Below are 7768 nucleotides of genomic sequence, written 5' to 3'. Positions count from 1 at the left end.
CTATTGGGAGGGAGTCACTTTTAAAAGTTTTAATTCAAATATATATATATATATATATGGGAGGGAAGGGGTTTTTACCCCACCCCACCCCATTTTCTTTAAAGTACTGTAGCTTGTGTGTGTAGGCGTACTGCTGCACATAGGCACTACCTGTAGTAGCAGTCAGCTTGCCACATGATAGCAGCCACGTACGTTGTGGCCATCGGGCCTTAAACACATAGGTTTCTAGGTTATTTTAATTTTTTTAAAAAAAGTTTTATTATAATTGTTAATTGTTAATTTATTAAAAATTAAATAATATTTAATAAAATGTATTAAATATTTATTTTATTAAATTTAAATTGTGTTTAATTTAAATAATTAATTTTTAATGTTATTAAATTTAAGATTATAATTAATTGAAATTATTAATTATTAATTTTATTAATAAATTGTATCAATACTTATTAATTTGATGAATAATTAATGATGTTAATATAGTTTATATTTAAAATTATGAATTAATTTAATTAGATTTAATTTAACTAAGTTTATTTAATAATGGAAATTATTTAAGAATAGAGACGTAGAGTTATTTAATTATTGATAATTCTGATTTTAATAAAATTGCAAATTATCTTATTTAAAAGTCATTAGGAATTATTTTAGTAATTAAATAAATAATTACCCTTTAAATTATATTGATTAATTGACTTAAAATTTTAAAAAAGGGAAATTGTACATTTTATTCAAATATATAAATGGGGTAAATTTATATGTTATTTAAAGAGACGAATGGGTTAATGTGTAGGGTAAATTAGGGAACATATTTACTTGAAACGTATATTAAACTAGAGATTGAAACCTTATAGTTAACTCAATGAGATGTTTTCAAATCAAACCAAACTATGAGATTATGATGTTTTCTATTCACTATCTATGATTTGGAGTTTTAAGGGTTGACCTAGTTTTGACCAATCTTAGGTTGTTACTAGAGGCTTGGGGGCTATTTGATTGTGTTGTCATGTTGATGTTGATGTTGATCTTTTTTAAAACCCAACCATGGTATGTGATGGTATGCTCTATGTTGACTATGTTGATTATTACTTTGTTTCAGTACCTTTATGAGATAGTGAGATTTATGCTATGAGATATCTGAGTTAACCATTTTTGAGTCCTTGATCAGTTATATTTGGGTTGCTTTCCAATCACCTTGATGGGACTGAAGTGTTTGCTATATTCTTGATGATGTCATGTTGTGATATATTTGACTTGTTTATTTTGAGTCTTTGATCAGTATTATTGGGATACTTTTCGGTTGCTCATTGAGAACCAATGGATATTGTGCTTTATCATTTGATGCCTTTCAGTTGTTCGTAGAGAACTGTTGTGATTATTATGATTATCTTTTGGTGCTTTCTAGTTGCTCGTTGAGAATTGATGTGATTATTGTAGATTATCTTTATGATGCTTTCCAGTCACTTGTATAGGACTGAGGTGATTTTTATATGATTATTGATTTGTGTTTTTATTGAGCCTAGGGTAGATTATCTACTTGTAGTGTCGGGAAGTGGCTTGCAATGGGGGCCGGGGCCCTAAAGTGGCTACCAGGGTAACTCATTGTAAGTTGTTTAATAAGTGAAAATATTACACTAAATGGAGATTAAAATGAACCTAATAAGAGTTAATTGTATGTTCTTGTCCATGCCTCAAGTGCTAGTACAGACTAGGATGGGAGTAGAGAGAATGCTTGATTGCGACCTTGCATTCTGTAGTATGACTTGTTAGTACAAGAGGATACTAGTGGCTGCAATGGGATCACTAAGGACCCATGAGTCCTAAGGGATTTCTTGGGTAACTTCAAGCATGATTCATGCGATGACACTTGCCCGCTTACATAGTAGGTTTCCTATGTGTCTTGTGTGCCTCTGGGAATTAGAAGTTGACCTATCTTAGAACCTTTGAGTTAGATTGCTTTTAGGATTTCTTGGACTTAGAGAGTACTTGTGTTATGTGATTTGATATCCTGTTTGAGACTTGAGACTATCTCCTCAACGCGGTGGGAGTGAGCCATTTAGGTTGCATGCAGTTGGGTGGTAGTGTTTTTTCACTCTTACCATTGAGATCCCTCCGCAGTCACCATGGATGGAGCTTCTTGGGATGCTTTCTTATCATGTTTAGATGTTGTTATTTACTAATACATTTCCTTATATTGATGATTAGCATGTGATAGTTGATGTTATCTACTTTGTAGGATCATCTTATGCTTTATTCTAGCAGGTTAAATTTCCTTATGCATATGTTGTAGCATGTTTTAGTAGTGATGTCCCTATTATGATAGTAACAATGATCTAATCAGTGGCTTGGGATGTTACACGTGGGGGATAGCTAAGGACCATGATGGTCTAATGATGTTGTTGATGGTTGGGAGGAACTGTGCACTTAGTTAGTTGTGTTTTATGATGGATAGTTGTATTTCATGTTGGATGTTTATATCTTTTATGATGGATGGATGTATCATGTATGGTGGATGGTTTCATTTATTTTTACTATACTTTGTATCATGGATTCAAGGAGGATGATGTATCTTTATTTTTACATATGTATATTCTTTTAGCCTTTCATACCCTGTGACATGTATAGTGGATGATTGAGCATTCCAAATTTCATTTGCCAAGAGGCATTTGAAACAAATGTATATAAAATTATGGACATTGGACTTCATACTTATTCTTCCATATGGATGTGATTTTTATGGACTTAGTATTAGATTAAATTTATATGTAATTCAACGGTGGGATCGTTAAGGAATGTAACTTGTTATGTATGTTTTAGTTGATTGTATATTATTACTTCTGCTACTATTGTTTGATGTGTACGATTAATCTTTCTTATTTCAAAAAAAAAAAAAAAGTTTGGTAATCTTAGTAAAACTTTAGGTTAACTCTTTTGGGTCCCTTGGAGGGGCATTACATCTCTGTAGCCAGAGGTATACATGGCTAGGGTCCACCCATATGCACTTTCGCGTACACATGACCGAGCATCCATGGGTACCCCTCCACAAGAATGCAAGCATCTCCTATATGCTCTGCATCAAGTGGGAACTGAAACATACAAAAACAATAGCGCCTTCATGTAACTATATACGTGGCATCGTGTTCTTGAGCTCGGCTTGCTACCATCAGAAACACAACATCATTACCCATTGCATCATGTTGGAACATGCATGTAGGAATGGTATCTATCACAACATGGGAAATCCTCCTTCCACATGTTGGATCTCATAGGGGAATGTACACAAATCTGTTTGAAAAATTTCATTCTAAGCACTAGTATTTTATTTAAAACTGTGGGAATTGGTAACAATATTGTCCTTTCAGGTGGTACTAGTAGGGTTACATACAAGCAAGAAACACATACGAGGTATGACTTCCACATACTTATGTACAAACATAATTTCCAAGAACATTTTATTTTAATTCACATGGGCACACATGACAATTGCTGGTTTTACAAAACACTTAACACAAATGGCAATACTGGTGTAATCACATGGATGAGGAAATACAAGATGACATGATTCATAGCTTCACATGGATTACTAACACCTATTAAAGAAAAGTATTACATCTTTTATTGCTTCATGAACCCTTAAGCTTGCATCTACATAACCACATATAATATTAGCATTAGCTCATCTAATCCTCCCTAGATGAGGATATCAGACACTATCTATAGCCATGTAATATATTCCCACAACATTAAAATTTTGTTAATACAAGAACATGTTAGATCATGATCATTACTACATGCTTACATTTTTACTTCTTAAATGATCTTTTACCCATTTCATTATCCAAGCTATGAGTTTACTCCTTAATCCACAATAATCTCATAATGTCTAGTTTACCTTAAACATTCCCCACAAGCACTTCTCATTAACAATACAATTTATATCCAAATACATAAAGGTGTGATTTTTATATTATTTTTTAAAGCATCTAATTAAATCATCTTCCCTTAATATGTTTAACCTCAAGAAAATGAGGATTATTTCAAATTCATATACAAAGTATATTACTCCTTAAGAATATTTAGAGGTCTCTAGGTCTTTCACATAGGTTACCCTTCCCATTATGAGCAACTAGTTTAAGATAATAGTCCTTTATGTTCTAAAGTAAGTATCCTAAAGCTTTGTCTTTCAAATATAACATTGCAACTTACTAGGATAATTTAAAAGTTACTTTTAACCAATCACTTGCAATAGTCACTTATAACTAAGGAACTCTTCATGATGCTATAAAACTTGATATCTAAACATTTATTTATATAAAATTAGGTTAAATTAAATCACTACTATAATGCTATCTTGGTCAAGCTAAAATAAAGATATTATCCATTAAATCTATAACGTCAATTGTTTTAGATAACTTAAGATATGATCTCAAAACCCCTCAAAATAAAATTAGCTATAGTGGTCATCAATAAATAAGCTTTCTTAAAACCTTATATGACATTAAATTTAAAAGCGTTCAATCCAAAGATAGAGTTTAAAGAATGACTTATTTAACAAAACATAATCATAAATAAAATGCCTCATGTAAAGTCTCATATTTAATAGATTGCGACCCAAATTTAAAAAAAAAACCCTCTTGCTTAAATTGTAACACAAAATTAGTGACTCTCTTACCTTCTTCAAAACTAGCACAAGGTTAAAACTAATCTCTTCACAAGTAAACATCATAAATCTTCTAAATGTACCAATCCTAATTCAATTATACTCCTTGAGATTATGTTTCTTTGTAAAAACATAAAAAGTTGATTTTTCTCTCATAGTTTAGACTTTTAACATTTGAACTAGAGTTCTCATGATATCTACTAATTTTGATAATCTCGTAGGTTAAATGTGAAATCTGATATTCAGTAGTTGCTTGAATATAACAGTGTTATTTTTAAACTACCCTTTTGTTGTATAAAATCATTCTTAAAACATTAATCCCAAGATTTTATTTCAAAGAAAAAAATTTAAGAAAATTCATGCTTGACTAATTATATGACATTCAATATCTTAAAATTCAAACAAACTTGAACATCTAGCATCTTCACTTCCAACTACTACTTAATACAGGATTTTATTTATTTATTATTGAGTTTAATTTCACTTTTGAAAGTAAATGATAAACTAAAAGATAAAATGTCCTAAGCAAAATATTTGCATTTGACATAATATGAACTGTATATCTTTAAAACCAATATGAGATGCCATTAGGTATAAACTTATTGCCCCCTTCACTTTGGTTTACAATATAGCAATAAATTTTCATTTATAGATTTTAGACTAACTTTAATAAAGTGAAATAATAGATATATAATGTTTTATCCCCCAATGTTATTTTCATTTTAATGACTTAATATCTAAATGGATTAATTGATTCCATTCCATTATCAAATATAAACTATTAATTATTTTCTTAACATCATAATGAATCTTTTAAAATAACATTATTACTTCTATTAATTAAATGGACACAAATATTTAATCTAACAATCCTCCTTTTTAAGCTCACTCTTAAATTTAAGAAATACTAAAGATAGTAATGAAATATTCTAATTAATTACTCTATTTAATTTATTACTTAATATTATAATAATACTAAATTTAAAATACAATTTCTAAAATGTTGTTTAGAAACAAAACTTGCATTTATTAAATTTAAAGCACGTTATAAATTCTACTATTTACTAAAAAAAAGAAATCATGTTTCCCTCATAGTAAGTCAATAAATTCACTTTACATCATTTAAATATTGAACTTAGAAAGAAATCTATTTAGATTAAAAGCTCACTACTTTACTAACTTGCTAATATTGAAATTAGAAAGAAATCTTTTATTGATTTATTAAAAGCCCACTTCAACATTTAAAATGAAAACACTTTCTTTTTATTTTAAATCTGAAATTTAAATTCACTTTCCAAAAGAAAACTAAAAGTCAACAAGGAAATAAATAAAATAATCACAACCCTAATTAGGGTTCTCCAAAAAAAGTTTATAAAAAGAAAACTAAATCTTCTCTTTCATTATTTTCATTTCAATCTTGTTTCTTTTGTTTTGGTTTTTTCTCATATTTTCCTTTCATATTCTAACCCTAATGCATGTTGTTCTTATTCATTGTTGTTTCTTGCTCTTGTTTGTTTGTGTTGCAGGTTTGGATTCAAGAGCTCAATGAAAGAGATTTAGCATTCTTCTCATCTCTATTTCTCAAAATTTTGTAAGAACCCTCATTCCTAAACCTAATTCAAAATTAAGTTTAGGACTTACATATTTTTTTTGTTTGTTTCTCCAATTCATGCTTGTTATTCTAGATTTTGTTGCAGGTTGGAAATGAAGCTTTGATGAAGGATTCATGGTGTGTGTATATGCTTGATGCATATTTACTCATGTCGGTTGTGTTTATATGCATAAAGCATATACATCCATTAGGGTTGCAACTTTGAGCAAAGAGCCATGCTTATCCATTTTGTGGCATTATAATACCCATATTTTCATTTTGCAAGTTTGCAAAATTTTTTTGTATGCCCTCTACTAAAGACGTTTGTTACTCAACTTTATTCATATTAATCATTCTCTATTTTCTCTAATTTAGACATATGATTATATGAAGAATCAATCTTTGTTTCCTTTTTTTTAAAAATAACACTACCAATGATATTTACAATCAAAGTATACTAATACACTAATAATTTTATTACATGTGTTGAAATATTTTAAGAATAACTTGAATTTTCAATATTCTTTTATATCATTTACTTACATACCTTTCCATTTTATTACTACTATGCTGATAACTAATGTTTTTAAATAGTAAAATAAATAAATGTTAAAAAAAAATTGAACCAAACTAAGACAGCGGCCTATAACCATACAAGATGGTAAGAAACATCTCATGCAAGGTTATTTTATTATTGATGACCCACCTAGGCGACATGGCAGGGAGATCTCCCACTAGACAAATAAAATTTAATGAGATATAAGCCTGCCATAATTTTTTTTAAAGTACTTAGTCGATCCAAATCTTGGAAGGGGTGAAGTAAGTTTTTTTATTATAGTCTATGATCCTTATTAAAAATGGTAACTACCTCTTCCCTAGGCGCTTTGTGCCTTAAATACATTTGAGCAACATGAGTTGAAAACTCCCATCTTATCCTAGTCGCCTTGATTACCTTGGGAGTAGACATGGCATTTTATATGCTTTTTCCACCCACTTAATTATGCCTAGAATAGACCCCTCGCTGCCAATATTATGAAACCATGGTACAAGTCAACTTAATCTTGGGATTCGACATGCATAGTCATTAGCCCAAAATGTGTAAGATTTGACTCATGTAAAAAGGAACCCATGCTTGTTAGGTGGAGCATAAACAACCTTCAAAAATTGATGGTGACATACCATTTATTATGTGTCTAGCCTGTTAATTATTTTACTATTTTTTTTGAATCACACAATAATATATTTTATATTTATAGACTTTATGGGTCAAGATTCTTGGAATATGCTTTTTATTATTTTATTACTCTGTAATTGGGAGTGGGATATTTTTCACTTCCCATACAATTTCCAGAGAGTTAATACTCTCTTCCAGCCTTTAGTTTTCATCTTGCCCTTGTGTTTCTTTTTTTAGATTATTTTGTCTATAGTATTTGTTTGATTTATTTTCTCCATCAATTATGATGTTGTGAATGATATTAATAGGAGGGTATTTTAATATTTCAAAGTAATATCTAAATAAA

General features: G+C 29.6%; 1 long non-coding RNA gene across 1 annotated transcript; it reads left to right on the top strand.

The window, feature by feature from the left end:
- The first annotated feature begins 6083 nt into the window (after positions 1-6083).
- On the top strand, positions 6084-6618 carry LOC149571700 (uncharacterized). Its single transcript, XR_016358665.1, has 2 exons — positions 6084-6248; positions 6343-6618. It is a non-coding gene; the product is annotated as an uncharacterized LOC149571700 (long non-coding RNA).
- The last annotated feature ends 1150 nt before the right edge of the window (positions 6619-7768 follow it).

This window comes from Cupressus sempervirens, chromosome 2 (genome assembly GCF_028749045.1).
Source record: "Cupressus sempervirens isolate cs-2001-9-10 chromosome 2, ASM2874904v1, whole genome shotgun sequence".
In the NCBI taxonomy this organism is placed as follows: Eukaryota; Viridiplantae; Streptophyta; class Pinopsida; order Cupressales; family Cupressaceae; genus Cupressus; species Cupressus sempervirens.
The sequence above is the reverse complement of the archived record's forward strand: the minus strand, read 5'-3'. Positions and strand labels throughout refer to the sequence as shown.